The 21,470-nt window shown below is 40.8% G+C and overlaps 1 pseudogene; it reads right to left on the bottom strand.

Moving 5' to 3' along the window:
• Nucleotides 1–444: 444 nt before the first annotated feature.
• Nucleotides 445–21,470, bottom strand: part of LOC115135957 (homeobox protein cut-like 1) — a 168,433-nt pseudogene continuing 147,407 nt past the window's right edge.

Genomic DNA, 21,470 nt, shown 5'->3' with positions numbered 1-21,470 from the left:
AATCCAGCAGGACCACTTCCTGTCTATGGAGCCCATCATGACCAACTCCTGTCATCTAGAGACCCACAGGACCAGGAGAGGAGGAAGAGGTCAAGGGTCACCAAGGCTCATTAAGCACATCACAGATACTACTTCCTATGAAACCGTATGTTATTGGAAAACAGGTGTTTTAGTTAAAATTGAAGGAATATGCACCATTAGTGACCTATGGGCAACATACAGTACTCAGTAACGTGTGCTGTGTAATAGGCTGAGGTAACGGTCAGTTGTATTGAGAGTGTAGTTTCAAGGGTGTAAAGCTGTGGTGTTTTTAGGACTGCGAAGATGCCAAGTAGACTATTCGGAAACACCTTAGGCCACTTCAGTCAAACCCCTCACATGGCATTACATACATTGCAAATGTTTATACCTTTTAATAACATGCAAAAAAAGACACCACCCAACTTTGTGTTTGTATAAAAGATATTTACTTCAATTATCACACCTAGGGTGCTAGTGAATAATAATAATAATAATAACAATAATAATAACAATAATACATTGTGAGTTTCATACAGTGATATTGCTTCTCCATATTGTATAGGGACTGTCTTACAGTGCTGGGAACAGACTACATGACTTAAATGACCAAATAAAAAAGGAACCAAACGAGAGAACAAACTGAAACTGGAAGAAGATTATTTTTTTCCTGTGAAGGTGGAGTCAACCTTTCATTGCCGATCATGAGGCCTAGAATTGCTTCATAGAAAAATAAATCAGCCGACAGCAACTAACTACACCTCTCTCTGGACTGAAGATGAAGGGGGAGAACTGTTTTTTTTTGCCAGTGACAGTGACACAAGGACTCTGCTAAAAGTAGTTTCCACCTGAGCTTTGAGAGACAAAATTAGACCAGCTGAGATGGTGGGAGGGTTCCTCACTTCAAAAGCAGTCAGTAAAAAAAGAGAGGACACAAACTGAAAGGAATAAGGAAACTGCCTCCCATAACTGCATAGGAGCTGCTCAACACTCCACACACACGCCATGTCATATGAATGCCAAAATGTTTTGCCCCACGTCAAGCTATAATTCATAAGTGAAGTGTTGGAGGAAAAGTGAATTGCGCTGAAACTCTTCAGTTGGAAGTACCAACTCTTCGTTGAGAATTACACTTTTTTGGTTGAAGGGATTTTTTTTATTTTGTAAGATTATGGTAACTAACTTCAATGTGAAGTTTGGTTTAAAGAAACAAATCACATAACCTTCATAAGAAATTAAATTGCACAAATCAATTTCTATGGAAGCGATATCTGTACATCTCCAATAACACTCGCATTTGCCAACAAGAGCTAAGCAATAAACCTTTCATTCAAGGTACTAAAAGGTCTCCTTAGCAGTGGAAAAAGAATGAAACAATATTTGGTATAAAATCTTGATCTTCTTTCACCCATTTACAAAGCAAAAAGACTAAAACATGTTAGCCTCAATTATCTCAGAAAATCTACAGTGTCTATTGAAACAGGCATTCTCAAGTTCTGTAATTGAACGACATTTGACCAACAACGTGACCTATGTGTAATCAGAGAGTATATACACGGAATTGAAAGTCTACTGACACAGCAACTTGACATTACAGTAGATAAACTGATAGTGAGATGGCAGCCTGACCAAACATCAGAAAGTTGGAGACCTCTGGCACTTTGAAGGTTGAGAGTTGGCCAAATTGACACCATCCAACACCTAACTCATACACTCAGACTTCTTTCCATGCTTGATAAAAGTAGTGTCCTAGTTTCAAAATTATCAGCTGAAAAATAGACCTTTAAGGAAGGTTGCTTATAAACCTGGTAGGGTAGTAGTAAAGGGGAGGAGCAAAAAAACATTGGCGAGTAATAGCTAGCTTTGTTCTTAACACAATTAAGCCTTGTTCAGACTGCAGGCCTTAAAACTCAAATCCATTTTGGAATACTGACTGTCCAAACAGCAAGTTACAAGTGACCAAATTGGAAATGTGTATTCAGACAGCAGTCATTTGCTGACATGGCTACGCTAGTAATGACGGGCGTGCACTGTGGTGTAGGCTAATTGGTGGCGGTGCTCCTGCTGCCTATCACTCAGAAGTAATGTAGCAGGCTAAGGTGACAACCTTCAAGTTGCTTTGAATGTTCAAAATCATTGTGTAAGAACACTTATAAAGCCTCAAAGGATAAGATGATCCAACTTTTAGTCACTTAGCTAGGTAGCTATTTAGCTTTCTAGCACATTCACTAACAATGAACAAGCTATTTTGCAACCACATGTTCTTGTCAAACTGGAACTAGCTAGCAAGCAACAAGATATGCCAAATAACAGTCTTAAAAACCATTTGAGGGCGAATAAATCAGATTTGACTGTTCAGACACAAGTTGCATGGCCAGGAATCATATTTGTGTGAGACTTCAAAGGTGGTTTGAAATGTGGATTGAAATATTTGATTCCATGTACTTTTTGGCTGTTGAGACTGCAGGAAAAAGACCACATTCGAATCGGATATGCAAAATAAATGTGATTTGAGTCAACTGACAATGTGAACAAGGCTATAGTCAATGAGAATCGGATTATACGACAACATGAAAACAACGATCTTAGACTTAGATATAGCACATGGCCAAACAAAGGTGAACTGGACACAAACACATTTGATGACCTCAGCAGGGATTTGTCCAGTTATAAATTCATACAGTCAGTTGAGGCCTTGGGAGCATGTCAATATGAGTATGGAGACATAGAGCTGAACTGAGGGAGGGGACTCCATAGACACTCAGCTTATACGTCCGCCACCACAACATCCTCTCATATGAATAGAAAGAAAACAAGGTAGCAGCAAAGGACTGTGGGTGATGTAGTTCTATCATGCTTCCTTCACTAAAGCTCTAAAAACACAGCTTTCAAAAAACACAATATTGGATGTCACTCTAAAGGGAGCAAAATTAGTTGTCCATTTGGAGTTGGCCGACAAAGGCCCAAAACTACTGTAACACAACCAACCGTTAATCGATGTCAACATTTATTATATCGTTTTTCATCGTAACTTATATGCAAACTACCACTGAGTGTTGGATGCAAAATGTCAATCAGCAGTCAATCAGTAATGCATAAAGTAATGTGTGACCACACTTAGATAATCCAAATTCAGATTGAATAGGACATTATTAATGCCGCCATTGTTGACCACTATTTTAGTCTCCATTTCCAATGTCACTGGCATCACAACTCTATTAACATGTCGACTTCTGACTCTTCTCACAATCACAAGACTACTGTCCCTGGCTGACTTCTGAGACTTAACACAAGCAAAAAGATGAGCAAAAAATAAATGCATTAATGTTCAAATCAAATCTCATCTTAAAACGGGAAGGCAAATCAAAAGCAAATCATTCCAGATTTCATCACACTTTTAGCAAACATCGTCAAAAACCTTTTGTCACTACCAGTGTCTGTTGATATTGAATAAGGAGAATCTAACAAAGCCTAAGGAGTGTATATACTATAAATAAAAGCAAGTATAGATTGGGGCTAGGGATGTGCAATGACATATGGTTCTGTTATGTATATGCTTCAATGAGAATCAAGGCATTGGTCTTCATGTTTACTGGGTTAACGTTTGTCTCACAAATAACATAAGGTTATGAAATAATTGGAGGGTCATAAGAGAAATGTGAATCCATGATACACAAACACCATGAGATTAGCTCTGGCTAATGCTAATACGTATGCAACGATCCTTGAAGTCGATCTTACAGTGTGAGGTTTTCGTAGTCCTGATATGGGGAAAAAAACTAAGCTATGGACACATCAACCCTATAGAGAAAGAACTACCAATACTTTGACAGTAATAACAAAAAACAAACCCATAGTAATTCTTAACAACTTGCTATAAGGATATATATCTGTACAACTTTATATGACAGTGTATATAATATTGATAGCAATCTACTTTAGTTCTATAGAAAAATATTTGCAAAGGGCAAATTCCTGAAATTCATCCAAAATAATAATATGGTTTCTGCAACAATGTAACAACCAATGTTTTTCTTAACAACAGAAAAAGAACATGAAAACACAGAAGGGAACTGTAGCACAAAGAAACTGAACAAACACATGCAAAATGCCCTTTGTATAAACCAGTGTTGCTTTGGGTGCTTCCTCCAGGGTTCCACTGTCAAATCCAGTCCCCTATTTCTTCATGATACTCAGAATCTTACCCGTTCATTCAGAAAGCTACAGACAACTCTGTGTCTACAAATCTAACCAACACTTTAAGAAAACCTTTCCCTGTCAATAACAGAAGTATACACATGAATAGGAGCAGAGAAAAGAGGACCGACCTCTAGTTCTTGGACACCCAGTGCCTACAACATAAACACTGTATTAACTGTGACTGATAAACATAGCCTGTTCTTTATGTCTATATGAACATGTGCTAGACAATAACTCGGAAAGGTAATCAAGCCTGATTTGGTCCTCTTTCAATTGTATTGTTCATGTATTGGTGTGTGATATCTGTCCTTGTCTATGTTCTGTGCCGTTCTAGTCAGCATGATTTCCATGACTGTGGCCTCAAGGAGAATCGTGTTCTTGAATACTAAGGGTGCAATCTCTTGTTCGAGAAGGAGAGTCTGACAAAGCAATGTCATGTGAACCTAACCTATAGCATGAGGAAAAAGAGGTGTGGTACACGTTAACAAGAAGCAATGATGTTCAGACGGTTTGAAAATAGGGAAAAGTTCAAAACTAATTCCACCACAGAATGACTTCCATTAGCTCAGAGTGCACAACCCCCCTTTAAAAGAGTACGATTAAAAAATAATCCAAAACACATTGATCTATGAATTAATAGGGATAAAATCAAATACAAGTTAATGATCAAAAACCTTTCCCTCTGGGCCAAAGGGCAAAACTACATGCAATGTTCCAAAATGGCTGACAGCAGAACATGATTTGGGGAGAAAAAGTGAGAGAACTCGTGTTCAAATTTTGCATTAGCATCAAATGAGAAATAGAAAAATAAAAACAAATCCACAGAAATGTAACTCCAAGTCAAAAAGCACTGCCTGTCAGCTATCGCTATTGTGGCCTGTACTAACAGGGTATAGCTGGGAACAGTTGACATCATGATCGCACAACTTGACATGTTAGTAATAATATCAAACTGAAATCCCTCTGGGAGACTCACATACTGTTGATGAAATCCCTCTGGGAGACTCACATACTGTTGATGAAATCCCTCTGGGAGACTCACTTACTGTTGATGAAATCCCTTTCACTAGTGCCTCTACCAGACACTCAAGGCTGCATCATTGTTAATGAGAGCCATACCGACTATCTGCATATGGACTTTTGATTGTGTACCTCCTACAGATCTGTGGCCTACAAGTCTGTATTGGCATCACCTCTGGAGGAGCCAGCCCAGGTCTGCAGACAGTCACAGAACTGGACCCCTTTTGTTCAACAGCAGTGGAGCGTTTCCAGACAAAACAACTTTGCTACAGACGTCAACAGCTGTGTTGAGGACACAGCATGTGGGAGACAAATCAAAATTATTGCTTGTTTCCATGTGGTGCCTGCACAAGACTTGGAGATCAGTGATGAAAAGTCTCATGAGAATGACGATGGGATGGGGGAGCAAGACTTCAGACTAAGAGACTGGGCCAGCTTACTGCATTCATTTATGAGCAATCCTTAAAACAATATCAACACTTCGGTCACTTTAAGGCAAAGGCACTCCTATGAACTTAAGATAGTCTGGAGGAAAAGACTCGCAGACGGTAAGTGCTAAGCTAAGATGTCTCTTTAATAGTGCTAAAACATCAACTCCTTTTTTGAAAGGTAATGTTTTTGGGTATGATCAATTTAAGCTTTACTTGCAGCCATTAAATGGAACGACAATTATTTTAAACTTGTCGCAGTACTTGTGCTTTTATTCGAAGTTCAGTTGAACAATATGACCAGCTGATAGGGACTGCTGTAATTGGCCAGACTGGCAGTGTGGCACTTGAGGGAGTGTAGTTTGGAACCAGCCAGGACGCAGGGCTTCTGAACAGTGTGCTAACTTCACTGCCCTCCAGAGGTGATCTAATCACCACCAGCTTTGCTGTAGGAGGGGCAGCTGAACAGTAGGCATTCAGGACCCACTCTAGAGCCAGGGGAGGATGCAAGGATCAGACAGCCATATATTAAGTCCAATGTATTGTGCTCCAAATGTGCACAATTTGAAAAGTTGACAATAATCTCTTTCTCTGTTGATAATGTGATGTCTTTAAAGAGTAAGCTCACTGTAAAGTCAGAATAGGATAGAACATTTTTAACAGCATGCAATTCAACTTTTAAGGTAAATTGTGACAGTTTATTTGCCTTCCGCCCTTTTTGGAGGTTGTTTGTCAGTAGTGCGTGTGCTTTACACACCTGTTTGTGTTATTGTTACGTATACAAATGTAATTTAATACGTTTTTGTTTTAAGGAACTAAACCTATATTTAGCTAATAATAACTGCGGAAATAAACATCTTCTGAATTGTCTGTGTACGTAGTACTAAGAGCTTCACAAACGTTTTAGATGTCAGCAAGTGCATCACAGTTTATAGTTCAATCCAGTTTTCTGATCCCTAGCCTTGTGCAGGGCCACATGTTGGTTAGGTTGTAGAGACAGGAAACCTCCCGGTCCAATAAACAGGAAATGCCAGTCACACTCTCTTGCTAGATCTACGCCCATATATAGCGATCCTATCAGTACCTCAGTTTATTAATCTCAAATAAAGCTGGAACATTTCAGAAATAAAATGCCAGATTCAGAGGTGATGCCAAAGGACTGCAGTTCTAGACATTCAGATGCTATTGGTTCTCGAACCCCACCACAACTTCTGTCCTGTGCTGGGTTCAGTGATTCACGGAAAATGTACAAAATAGAATGAGTCAACCTGATTTCAATTATGCTTGCTGAGGTGATCTATCTTCATGGAAAATACGTACAAGTTAAAAAGAAGAAAAGAAAACTGCACAGACGCATCACGAAAGGTGAATGCACCATAATGCTGTCGATGACATCATCTCTCAATTGAGTTCAAACCATATAAATGACACTGTCAAAACATATACAAATTTCACTAATATACATGTATGACAACTACATCTTGTACGTATAACCCAATACTGCCGGCAGTCTATCAGTCTAATTTTTTTATATATTTTTTTACATGACCCCTTATAGTCCCACACGATAATAACAATAATAATAATAATAATAATAATAATGTAAAACAAAAATCAAATAAGACATTAAAATGTAAAGTACAGCCCCTATAAATAAGTAGAACAAAAAAATTTAACAAAAAAAACTTTGTTGAAGTGATCTACTGTGAGTCGTTAATATATGGCAATAAAGGAGACCTACTGTATTTGTGAGTCTGCTATGCAGTAAGCGATAACTTGGAAAACAGCTTAGAAGAAAGAAAGGGTGGCAGTTGTGCACTCTGTGTGCAGGCATGTACAAATCAAAGACGTATAAAACACGCACAGAGCCATACACACTTAGGGGTGTGTATGGCAGAGCAGGGCAGCTAGTCCTCTCTAACACCCTTACACCCCTTTCCTACAGTACGTGCATACAACATCACACAAGCACACGTCTACTTGCGTACACGTACGTGTGCTCTCACACACTCAAACACAGAGGGAGAGGCAGTGGGCGGGCAGGCACTGTGAGCTTGTGGCATAGGAGGAACGGGAGAGGCGGGAGAAGGTTGTGATCGGTGTGTGCGAAGGGGTTTCTACTGTTCTACCATGTCTGGGAGAGGGAGGATGGGTTGAGGGTTGAGTATAAAATGAATGTCTTTGTTTCTTCCATTGACCCGTGTCAAGTGATCTTAACCTCTGAGATATATTCACGAGGCAAGCCAAGAGTTTCAGCTGAAGATAAGAGGACTTGTTGAGACCAGTGGAGAATGGAGATGCTACATAACAGTCCTGAATTGATCATAAAACTGTTCATATAAGGAAGAGAGCGCATTAAGACTGGTGGAAGAATCAAGCTCGACTTTGAAACAGAGATGACCAAATTGGATGGGGGATGTCACATCAACAGTACTTTGGATAGAACTTTTGGTATTGGTTATTAAATAAGTAAAAATGTACCTTGAAATATCTCTACTAAGTACAGGTACATTTGGCCTCTGAGCAAACCAACATGACAGCCTGTGGAGCATATTTCTCAGAGGGGTTTAAAGGAGGGACGTATGACAGGTCGACCATGACTAGATCAGTCCTGTAGCTCGTCGGTATGGGAATAAACAAGCAGAGGAGAGTCAATCTCTTCCACCGACTCAGCGCACCGCATGCAACAGGAACGGGGGTTTCTTGTCTTTCTTTTTCTGTCTTTTGTTTTGACAATGTACATATATACATACAACCATAGGTAAAGAGTTGAGAGCAAAATAGCCTGAACCTTGGAATATACAGTAAAGTGAGCTGTGCATCTCCTGGCTTTTTCACCCAATGAAACGCAAGCCTCCCCGTCCTAGGGCCAGCCTGGTAAGTACAGCGGCCATCGGCTCCACTGCCCGCCCCGGTTCTGAGGTCTCAATAGTGTGGTTTTTGTGGTTAAAAAGCAGGTTCGTAACTTTTTGTTTTAAAAAATATCTAGACGGAAATATTTTTCTCTCCGTTAACTTGTATACATTTCATTATTTTTTGTTTGTTTGTTTTTCTTAATTCTCAAACCTGATTTTGGCCTAAAATTGAGTGTATTAAACAAACGCTCCCGGTGCCACCAAAATGGCATCCCCGAAAGTCAGTTAAAGCTATGAAAGAAATGTGCACTACTTATCAAAAAGTTTCTAGATCACTCAAGAGAAAGAACACTAAAAGTCAGCTACCACAAAATGTTTTCAGATTTTTCCTTACATAACTGTTGCATTTTATGTTGTACGTTGAACAAATGTGAATTAAAGTGAATCTTTTTTCATCATTCCTTTCAACAACTGATAAATCGTATGTTCACTTATCATTTTATCCTTCCCAAGTATTTAGGAATCGAAACTAGCATTGTTTAGAGTCGACCGACTGTGCAATCTCTTAGTGGCAACCAAATTGCTAAATACTTTTTTTCTTTCTCAGAGGAGAAAAATAATTATATAAAAATGTTGATTCCTTTCTCAATGGAGTCCATAGCATATTAAGAGTTCCAAAGCCATTACATGGCAACTTTTGGGGCACAGAGAAGAAGGTTGCTTGGGAAAGGATCACTTCATGGTCCTTCTCTCCTGCAGACAGAAATGTTTTAAATGCTTGGCTTTCCGTTTGACGACCCTTACAGATACCAAACAGCTGCAATAGAGTTATTAGGAGGAACCTCTTAGAAAACAGAGAAAAGATTGTAACATTTAGTCTGTTAGATGTTGTGAGAATTCACTGAGCGAAAAAGGTTAGAAAAACTTTGAGGTGGCGAATAAATCTCTCAAAGGGAAACACACACACACACACACACACACACACACACACACACACACACACACACACTCTCAAATAAAACACAGAATTGCTTCTCGTGACAGTTTCGTCCTGTGGAGTGAAGCTCCTTTGTGAGTAGCGCAAGTTTTTTGTTTCTTTCGCACCTTTGGCCGGTGGAGTTGGGGCCCTTTGGCCAGCAGGGCTGTTAAGTGCTTTATCTACAAAGAAAATCAGCTTGTTGCTGTCGTTTCACTTCTCAAAAAAATCTCTAAACCCTCTTTGATATGAAAACTCGTAAAAGACACCAGTTCTTCTCTGGCAGTACTGCTCCAGGCTTGGCCTTGGGACTGTGCAGTTAGGGCTCTAGAAAAATAGGAACTTTCCCCGGTAGCGTGAGCAGGGGGGACCATATTAGAACTCCCACTCATGGGGCTCGTCTTTACTTGCGGCCTTCTCCAGACGGTGGATGATATTATTGAGGTTGGCGGCTTTCTTCTTGCGCAGGCTGTTGTCGCGGGGGTTGCGGGCAGCGGCGGTAGCAGCCACGGACACAGAGGAAACATGGCTGATCTCGGGGAAGCTGAACAGGCTGTCCAGGGCACCGCCCTTGTGGTGGCCACTGGTACCTGCGGCGGTGCTGCCGGTGGCCAAGGTGGTTCCCTCGTCCCTGTGGTCGGACCCCCACTCGCCCTCCGAGGCTGGGTGGTGCTCGTGGCCGGGGCGAGTGCCCTCCACCGTGCCATCCGACTCGGTGCCGTCGCAGCTTTCGCCCTCGCTGGCCTTGCCCGCTCTGGTGGACGGGGAGACACCCTCACCGCCCTCACCTCGCTGGATTTCCTCAATGAACAGCTCCCGTCGGATACGAGACCTGGAGGTTTGAGAGAGAGAACCCCAACAACCCTCAGTCAGACACAGACACACAGCTGGGAGTCTCTCACGTCAACACAGAAAAAAGCAAGAGTGACAAAAAAATATTTGGACCCAGGTCTGCATCCATTTCCAGACTTCTCCCAGTTCCTCTCCACCCACCTATAGTTGTGGAACCAGTTGATGACGGTGCTGGTCTTGAGGTTGAGCTGTGACGCCAGCTCCTCGATGGTCTTGGGCGAGGGGTAGGGCTTCTGCTGATAGGCCCTCTTCAGGGCCTCCTTCTCCTCGGGGGCCAGCACCACACGAGCCTTCTTCAGGTGCTGCTGGGGGGGCTGTTGCTGGTGCAGGTGGTGGCCGAGGCCGTGCTGGGGGCTGCCCCCCTGGCTGAAGTCTCCCCCTGACAAGCCCCCACTGTCCGCAGTCTGGCTCTCGCTCACCGAGCTGTGGCGCCGCTTCATGTAGGCTGGCGGGGAGAGGAGAGACGGGAGGGGAAAGGGTTAAAAGTGTGTGAGCCCTCTATAAAGAGACGGAAGGGTTAACTAAATCATGAGGATGCCATGTAGACTTGCCTGACAGGGCTGCACACAGGCCTGACAAATGAAAAGATGTTATCTTTAATTCTGCTTTAAATTCATCCAAGCAACATGACACTGAAATTTTATCTGTCCACAGCAATTGAAATATAACAGCATTCCATTTCAACATACAACACATGTGGATGTGATCTTTTATAAGGCTCACAGGCAGATGCCATAGCTAAATACACTAATACAAGAAACACAAAAATCAAATGCATATATTACCACCAGGGGGCAGTATTACCACATAAATACTCAGGAGACGCTAATTCACTCACAAGACAACATGGGTGGTAAGGTTACCATAGAACCTGCACCTGCAACAACCCATATTTTCCCGTACTTGATATGTTTAAACACGTTTACATGGTATGTGTGACACGGAAGTCACATTATGGACCAAAAATAGAAACATGTTTTATTATATGGGTCATTCTTGAATTATGTGGCATTTGTATGGAGGACCAAACCTGCTATAATTACAATTAAATTAATAAATAAATACACATAAATAAATGAGCAAAGAAATACAAAAATGCTGACCAGAATTCATAAATGTTTCTTTACATACAGTCAGGTCCATAATTATTGGCACCCTTGAAAAATGATGAGGAAAAAAATATATAAAATAAATAATACAAATTCTGATCTATATTGTATGCTTCAATGTTTTTTTTAAAATTAAATTATTTTATATGAATACAATTTTTCAGAGAAAGAGATTTTGTTTAACAACAAAATAAATATAGGGGTAAAAATGATTGGCATCCCTATTTTCAATACTTTTTTCCTAAACTGTTTTATGAGATTGGAGAACACGTTGGGAAGGATATTGGACCATTTCTCTGTAGAGAATCTTTCCAGATCTATTGGACTGCCCTCTTCAATTCAAATCACAAGTTTTCAATGGGGTTCAAGTCTGGAAACTGAGATGGCCATTGCAAAATGTTGATTTTGTGGTAAACTAACTATTTTTTTGTGGATTTTGATTAGTGCTTGGGGTTATTGTCTTGAGGAAGATCCACTTGTAGCCAAGTGTCAGCCTCCTTGCAAAGGCAAGCAGGTTTTTGGCAAAAATGTCCTGGTACTTAGTCAAGTTCATGATGACGTTGACCTTAACAAGGGCCCCAGGACCAGTGTAAGCAAATTAGCCCCATAACATCAAAGATCCACCACCATGTTTTACTGTAGGTTAGGGCTGGGAGATATATCAAATTCATTTGAAGGTATGTTTGTGCGCAATATTCCAAATACCTGTATCGCAATGTCTTTTTTAACATTTTTTATGACCGTTTATGTCTGCTTGTTCTCATGTTGTCTTTTTGGTTTCGTGTCCTTCGCTCCTTCCTGTTTACACCAGAGAACTGTATATAATGACAAGATGCACGTCTCCGCCCTAACAATGGGAGATGTTGTTCCAAAGGCAGGCAGGCAGGGGAAAAGCTTAGGTCCAAAATAAGCCCATAGAAACGCATTGGGATTATTTTGGACAGTTTTTAGCGCTTCGCCTCTTCCTCTATGGTTTACACACACACACACACACACACACACACACACACACACACACACACACACACACACACACACACACAGAATGGGTCATATAGACACAAGAAACAGATTGAGATGTTATTTTACTGTAATAGAGGAGACGTTAACCTTTCTAATGATACCCTTTTTATGTCTCAACTCCTCAAATTGTGCACAGAGCAGACACTACTGAAACAGGAGTATCAATAAATATTGATTCTGGAAAATGAATGCTAAGTTTGTTGAGCGCAGCATTGCGGTACCAAGTACCGCTAGCAGCATTTTAGCCAAAGACTGTTATACTAGCTGTTTAGTCTGTGTTTTATAAATGTGCAATCATCATAAAACACAATTACATAAGGAATTGGCAACTCGCTCTCGTTCTGAAAAATAAGGTAGGCCACTTGATTTCAACATCTGAACAAAGTGGACAGGCTAACATGCTGTTTAAACAGTTGAGATGGATAGAAGGGTGTGTTCATAACAGTTCAACTGTTCTACCTTGTTAGCTAATAGATCCAAGTTGGCTAAACTTGAAATATAAAGATTAGCTGGCTACTCACTAGCATGTGTGCTTGTGTGTGAGAGATGATTTATGAGACCTGTGTTCATTTTCTATAATGCCTTCTACAAGTAGTTAGTCATTATTAGGTTCGGGTTCATGGTTTGGGTTCAATTTCTAACAAAAAAGGGCATTTTCATAGACATACTTGAAAGACAGATCAGTGATTGCAAAAAAAGCAGGTTAAAGTATTTTGATAATATACTTAAATTATTAGTGGGTCTGGTGGAAGGCTTATATTTGGCCTACGTATAATTTCACAAGACCTGAATTCATTACATTATTGCTGACCATTTGAAATGCAGGGTATATGACCTTTAATTCTAAAACAAAGCTTACTTAGAGAAAACGTTTTTATTTTTTATCAATATATCATCATACACAACAATTTGACAAAAAATATATATTTTTAGGCCATACCGCCCAGCCCTACCACATATGCTTCTGTTTTTCCAACGGCAAACCCACCACTGGTGTGCGTGGCCAAAGAGTTATATTTTCATGTCATCTGACATAGCACCACCTGGAGTTTGATAAACGGCATTGGCATCATGAACTTTACTAAGTACCAGGACATTATAACCAAAACCCTGGTTGCATCTGAAGAAATAAAATAAATGTATAAAATAAATGAAAGTGAGATTAATTACTTAAATAATGATTTATCTATTTATGTGTATTTATTTATATTTTTGTATGCGCATTTATTTATTTATGTGTGCATTTATTAATGAATTAATGAATTCATTCATTTAATTATGTTTGGTCCTCCATACATTTGAGAAAAAATGTACACGATTTTCTGAGGTAGAGGCCACAAACGCTCAAATCATCATTACTTTAAAAATAATTTACTAAAGTGAATATGATTAATCATTTTTCTCACAATGTTATTTCGCTTCATTTACATTGAGGAACACCAAGTGACACTGGATGTAGACACAACACACTATCAATGGAATCCTCAAATATATGACATACTAAAAGGTTGTGATTAGTTTATCATTTGATTTAATATAGACCCCTCCCCCGATAACAGTTTGCCCTTTGAGAGAATGCTCAAGGTTCTTGTATATCCTATATCCTGATTTTCAAGGCAGTAACACTAATTAAATAAAACTGAGGGACACACATTATACTAGTAATTTTAAAATTTAAAATGGTCTTTATTTTTATTGTATTAAATATTTATTTATAAATATTTATTTATACAATGTATTAAATGTATACATTATTTATACAATGTATTAAATACTTTTGTTCACTTTCTAGCCTTCAAGATAATAGATATCTTTAAATCCCCAAAACATGTCAGTACATCTCAGTACTACAGCTTGTACCAGTAGTGATGTGTAACGTGCTTTAAACAACACATAAACAACGTTTTGCAGTATAAAGGACTTGCATTATGTTTTATCATTAAAAAACAGTTCAATATAAACAAAATTGTGCAACTATTTGTAATTTTCACGTGTTTTTTATGTGTTTTTCATGGTTGCAAAGGCAAGGAATGCAAATGCCACCACAATTCAAGAAAGACCCATATGACCCACAATTCACCACAATTCAAGAAAGACTCATATGTCTTCATATATATATATAGCATAGACAGTCCCCGTTTTTGGTGGCCTGTCCCCGGGTGGATCTGTCCAAGGAAATGTCCCCATTTTTAACTGTGCGTTAAAAACAGACCGCAAAGTGAAATAATATTTTACATGGCAAGAAAGACCGGGGCAGCAGAGCCTAGCAGTTGACGTCTCAATCGTGTTGTGCTTGTTTTGGCCAACAGAGGGGGCTGCTCGCTATAGCAGCTTCATTCACTCTTCTTCTTCTACTAACTACTTGCTCGCGCTAGTTTTAGAGAAAACTGCAGTGCAAAACTCAGCCAGAAGCTAGCAAGTGTCAAGTGAATCCACAGCATCACCACAAACTTATTTTCAAGCCAGGTAAGTTACAATCGTTTGAGATACTAGCTAGTGATGTTATAATGTCACAATTTATTGTATAGATAGATGACCTGCTCTATAAGGTTATGCTAGCTAAAGTTAGCTATGTAGACTAAGTTAGCTAGCTACTGTCATGGTAGCTAGGTAAAAAAATGTTCACATGTAAACGTGCAGTGGATGGGCTATTTGGAAAATATGACTTTGTATTAAATTAATGCAAAATGAATTGATATTTATTTGTAGATTACAATTCTAATAGTTTGGCATTATAATAAGTAGTGTGAAAATATATTGACATTTTCATGGATAACATTAGAATAATGCTTTCTGTTAGAGAGTGGAGAGGAGGAAGACTGGATAGGAAGAGTGAAGGAGATAGGAGGAAAGTAAAGATATGATTACAGAGCCTGCCAATTTATTATTCCAAACAATGTTGAGATAAAATACAAAAATGAGGCAAGCAATAGGAATCTGTCCAGTATTTGATCTAATAGTGTACTATTTATTACCTGCTTACAAAGATATTTGGATAATTTCACCGTCGGAGTAGAAAGACTGAAGAGCTTTTGTGAGTTTGTTGGCCAGGAGTATCATAACATTTCAGGACACAGCAATGTTCGCTGGCTGTCCATGCTCCCTGCTCTAGAAAGAGTGCTGAAAATGTGCCATTGAAATCCTTTTTTCTTTCACCTTCAAATGCTCTGTTGTCCTGCGAACAATGTTCGAAGATCCACTGACTGAACTTTGGCTGGCCTTTGTCCATGGAAACCTGACTGTATTCAGTGACACGATCAAGATGCTTGAAGGCCAGGACCGCTGTGCTGTGGAGTCAGCTGCAATTCTGTGAAACGTTGAGGCAAAATTGACTGCAAGACGTGATGACAACTTCATTCCAGTTTTGGTCAGAGGACTTCTGAGAGAGCTAGAGGAAAATAGAGCAATGTCTAAAGAGAGCTTTCTCAAAACATCCCAATCATTCTTTACTACGGCTGTGAACTACTTGCAAGAATGGGGAAAGCACACAGATAACCTAAAAGATTTCCATTGCATTTTTAAAATAGACAAGCTCAGCGTGAAGAGATCCAGAAGGCAGCAGCCACACTGCAGGAAAAATTCCCCAATGTGACCATCAATGAGGATGCATTGTTTGACGAGGTTACTGGCCTGCAAGAGTTCCTAAAGGGGGGATCGCTTGAAGAATGGAAAACATCTGAGACACCGCTTTGTCAGAGATGGAGCATGGTGGTTATCCACTTCAAAGAGAATGACATCCCACCCACTAACCTGGCTAGATTAGCTTCTGCACCAGTCAAGAGAGTGTTCTCCCAAATTAAGGATATATGGACATCAGCAAGAAATAGGTTCACTGTTCCTACCATTAATGCTTGTTGTGAAGACAAACTTCAACCTCCCCTGCCAGGAGTTCATGGCCAACGACAGAGCAATCCTGAAGAAAATACATTCTTCTGAAGAAATATACAGATTAGGTTGGTATACAGTGGATTTGAGTCCCTGGCGGCGTAGTGTGTTACTGATGGTAGGCTTTGTTACTTTGGTCCCAGCTCTCTGCAGGTCATTTCAAGGTCCTGGAGTGGCCTAGCCAGTCTCCAGATCTCAACCCCATAGAAAATCTTCGGAGGCAGTTGAAAGTCCGTGTTGCCCAGCAACAGCCCCAAAACCTCACTGCTCTAGGGGAGATCTGCATGGAGAAATGGGCCAAAATACCAGCAACAGTCTGTGGAAACCTTGTGAAGACTTACAGAAAACGTTTGACCTCTGTCATTGCCAACAAAGGGTATATAACAGTATTGAGATAAACTTTTGTTATTGACCAAATACTTATTTTCCACCACAATTTGCAAATAAATTCATTAAAAATCCTACAATGTGATTTTCTGGATTTTTTTCTCATTTTGTCTGTCATAGTTGAAGTGTACCTATGATGAAAATTACAGGCCTCTCTCATCTTTTTAAGTGGGAGAACTTGCACCATTACTTTTTTGCCCCACTGTAAGTATATTATGTAGTTACCCATCTCATCATAATCTTATTTCTTTATTATGTTGTCAAGTATTTCACATATACTATTGTCTCTGTTTTTTACATTTTGCTCATGTTCTCTTCTGCTCTTATTCTTGCAGGAACACTGAATGGCTGTTCAGATCGGACAGTTCTGTCTTGTCTGTAATATAGTTGTTTTCTCTATCACAGTGTGCCTGTTAGACTAAATACATGAAACCGGAATTGTCCCCCTTATTTATTTCATAGATAATGACATTAGATATTTTAATGATATATGGACCGCCAAAATCACATGGAGAGACGCCATCAACGGCCTCAAAATTTGCACAAAACTACCTGCGCTAAACAGTTACGTCAGTTTACAAACATTAGAGTTGTAGCTAGTACACCCGAGCAGTTTATAAAGAATTTAGCTAGTCCCATTTGACTACATAACAGTATTCTCTCTTGAAATCGGGGTTCCTCGAGTTTCCCAGCCGTAGCCTGCCTAGGCTATATGCCAATGGTCAAAAATCAACACAGGTAGGCTGCAATTGTTTTCAAAGTGCAGCCTATCTGACTGATAAACCTTAGCTTACAGCCCAACACATTTTAAACTACATATTTAGTCTACTTAGCATATGGAAAATCAAAACAATTCCTCTTTTCTACAAATTAACCAATCAATTTATCTGCTTATTTTACCAACATTGATCCGCGTAAACTTGCGAAATTTACACACTATGACGCCGTTGATGCTCACAGCCCGTCAGCTTTATCCAGTTCCCTCCTGTGCTTTCTACTTCAAGCGTGTACACGTGCACGTGTGTAAAAACAACCACACTTTTCATTTGATTTGGTCTTGAGGCAGGGAAAATAACTTCCAGGCCCTAGCGTTAGCTGGCTGATGATGAGGCTCCCAGAGGTTAGCCTCCATGCTACGCTAACCCACACATACCCCTGCAGGCTGGGCATTGACTCATAAGTAGCCTAGCGTCAGCCCCAGCCCCAAAGAAGGACCAGTAATGATGATACCCTGGGAGAAGTGTTAAATAGGCCTAATCACTCCAAGAATGTTCACTTAGCTTACAGAGAGTGGGAAGTGGGTGGAAGGGGAGAAAAGAGGGCTCTGATGAGTGCATTGGACTTTGAATAAGTGTACCCCGGAGAGATTGGGGCCTGTCATGTCTGATGAGAGCGTTGACGTCTCACACCCAGATCGATCTCGACAGCATTGAGAAACACATACCTCCCCACCCCCCGCTCTTCCGACACACACACACATCTCCTCCCCCTTTTCTTTTTAACCAGGAGCTCTGGGCATGGGCTGTTTGACACGGCAGCCCAGAGACACATCTGGGCTATTAGAGGAGGAAAAAGAGCAATCACTATTTCTCTTCCTCTCTCTTGTTGGCTAGATTGCTCTCTTGCTCCATCTCGTTTTACAGTATTCTTTACTTCCGTTTACGAGAGTAGCATGGCGGCCTTGAGGATATGGCACAATCCTGGGGGGACGACGACGACTGATGTTGGTGGGTAAAAATATGGCCTATGGAGGTAGCTATCCAGTAGCTAGATCAGTGTACAAAGACTGTTCTTTCTATCCTAGTATCTGTCTAAGTTACAAGGACAGGACATAGGACACACCAATGCCCAACTCCAAATCCTATCCAAGGAAAACAAGGCACAAATTCTGCCTAAACTGTCAGAGCACAAGGCGGGGCAAATGGCACACTGTCGTAAGGGCTAGGTTAGGGGGTGATTTAGAACTGGTTACAGAGTTGAGGTAGGGCGGGAGGTAAAGAACACTAAAAATAGAGAGGGGAGGAAAGAGGGATTACCTTTCTTCTCCATGCGTTTCATGTCCATGAGTTTCTCCACATTGCGTGGATCCTGAAGCCAGAGCTGCATGCGGACGAAGGGCTCACGTCCCTTCAGACTGAGCTTGTGCCAGGGCTTGGGCCTCGCCAGCAGGTCAGACACTGAGCCCTGGGTCAGACCCAAGATGGTCTCCCCAAACAGACGCTGACCTGGGGAGAGAGGAGGGGTTACATTTACATTTACATTTAAGTCATTTAGCAGACGCTCTTATCCAGAGCGACTTACAAATTGGTGCTTTCACCTTATGACATCCAGTGGAACAGCCACTTTACAATAGTGCATCTAGGTCTTTTAAGGGGGGGGGGGGAGGGGGAGTTATATCCACACTGAGAGAGGGATAGAGAAGGTAGTCACTAGAAGGCCAGTAGAATCAGGAATACATTGTATGATTGACATGTTGTAGGTTAATATGAATCAAGGTTACACATTTGTTTACGAAAAACTAAAACTGTAAACCAGCTGAAGCATGGATAGAGCAATATTCAGAAGAAAAAAAAGTGTCAAACTTAAACAGTACCTGAAAATCTATTTTAAAAGAATTAGAATTAGGGCATGTACTACTGTCAACATTTAAAAGCCTTTTTTTCACTTTGCTTGCTGTTGGAATAAACTTGAATTCCTTGCATGAACACGCATCAACGCTACACATTCTTTAAGTTTCCGAGGTACGGGGGAGGGCGGCATTGAAAACTTGCCATCAGAAGTTGGCAGCATTTTGTCTGTTGCAACTGTGGCTGACTTCACTCAGAGAAGAAACAGTTTAAATAGTCTTTGACTGGCGTTTGAGCGCCTGAGTTGTTTTAAAGGCATAAAAAAAGGTCTGGATTCACATAAATAAATAAAAAACAAGCACCAAGGTCTCCCTCTCTGTTCGCAGCATAAACATTCACCACAGCAGAATCCCAGGTTCTTGAAAGGCTTCAAAGCTTGCGAGCTCTCACGCAGAGCGCTGCGGAGCTCTATTTCCCCCCACTATATCCCAGGGGACCCCTCAAACATGCCTTTGGCAGCGAGGAGGGGGGTTGTGTTGCTCTACCCTGTGCTTCTCACTGGTTTTTATGCAGGTGAGCTGAATGTCGGGCGGCTGAACAAACGCAGGCAGGCAGCGTAGCGGAGAGAGAGAGAGAGGCTGAGATGTGAAGCGCTACTGAAAGGCGCTGGGATTTGGGGAGCAGTTCCTCTAAAGAGAAGAGAAGTGGATGAGTAGACAGCATGGGGCTGGGAGACAGAACAGGTGACGCCAGTCCCGCTGAGAGAATCTCTTGGGGGTGAGATGGAAGGGCTGCTTTACAGTTTCCTCCTCTCACTGACTCCTACAGAGCTTTGTTTGTGCGCTGAACACACACATTCTCTCTCACTTATATTACACATGGAAATGTTACAAATACGCACACAGCTCCAACTGCATTCTTATCGCATTCAATTGGATGCCGTGATGCACACAGCAGCCCTGTGCATCTGTCTATGTATTAAAGTAAAGTAAAGTACAACGGTGAACTTGTTCATCTATTCTAAATAACCCATGAGGGTCTAAATCATATCACACAATTCCATTGTCATAAATCACAGCACCTTAGAAAATACATATTGTGGACCACCACATAATAGAATGTACCATTGAAAATGATTAGATGTAGGTGCAATCAGCAGGGGTAAACATATTCATTGTTTACCCTTTGTGCCAATATTTCCTAAACTGTGAAACAAAATAACATTGAGTCCTGTAAGAAATCTGATTTGGCTGTGTGCGTCATCTGTGTCAGTGTGAATCTAACTTCATTTTTCGTTGCCTTACCGATATTAAGGATAGTGGCTAGTTGTTTTGGTGAACATGGGAGTATTTGGTCCAATCTCAGTGCAGTTTGCCTAATATTGTCCCAATATGCCTGGGCTATATCAGGTAGAAGACAGACTAGGCTAGTAGGCTAAACATATGACTATTTGTATTACCTTTAGATATCCAGGAGAGCTAGTGAAAACACATTGTATTTTATAACAACCTAGCCAAGAGGGTGCAGTGCTACAGTAAGGCTACTGTAGCTGACAGACATGGAAGTGATTTGGCCCGATCTCTGTGAGTTTGGCTGAAGGGAGCTGCTAAACGACACCATCCATCACTGGTCCTGGCCACCTCACAGTAGAGGGGGGGAGTGAGCTGCGGCCAGGTCTAGGGAACAGTGATGGGAGGGAGGGAGACAATTCTCTGTGGGGCTAATTGAGCAGTCAGAGCGTGATGCGGAGAGCAGTCCTATGACAACTAGGCTTTGTCCCAATACTCTAAAATTGCTTGTGTTCCTCATCTCCTTTCCTAAGGAATTAAGGCCAGCCATAGGTGAAAGGACTGGATAAGTCTCCACTATGCTGCTTGAGCCTGTTTCTCTGGTAATGTATCAACCAAACTGTAACTATTAAAGCTAGAATCCTTAGTTGAAACAATACCAAAGCCTGCCTCTGTTTTGGTGAAAGCTGAGGGATGGGCCTGGAGAAATGTAACCATTCTCAAATTCCTAGCAGAGGTATAGAAGCAAGGACAGGCCATCCCATAAATCAAAAGTATAGTTTGAACCATGTTTGAAGGCTATACAGGGTTTGTATATATTTACATCGTTTACAAACATTGGAGTAAAACAAATTGTAGTAA

This window comes from Oncorhynchus nerka, linkage group LG10 (assembly GCF_034236695.1).
Source record: "Oncorhynchus nerka isolate Pitt River linkage group LG10, Oner_Uvic_2.0, whole genome shotgun sequence".
NCBI classification, from domain to species: domain Eukaryota; kingdom Metazoa; phylum Chordata; class Actinopteri; order Salmoniformes; family Salmonidae; genus Oncorhynchus; species Oncorhynchus nerka.
This window is presented reverse-complemented; position numbering and strand designations above follow the sequence as displayed.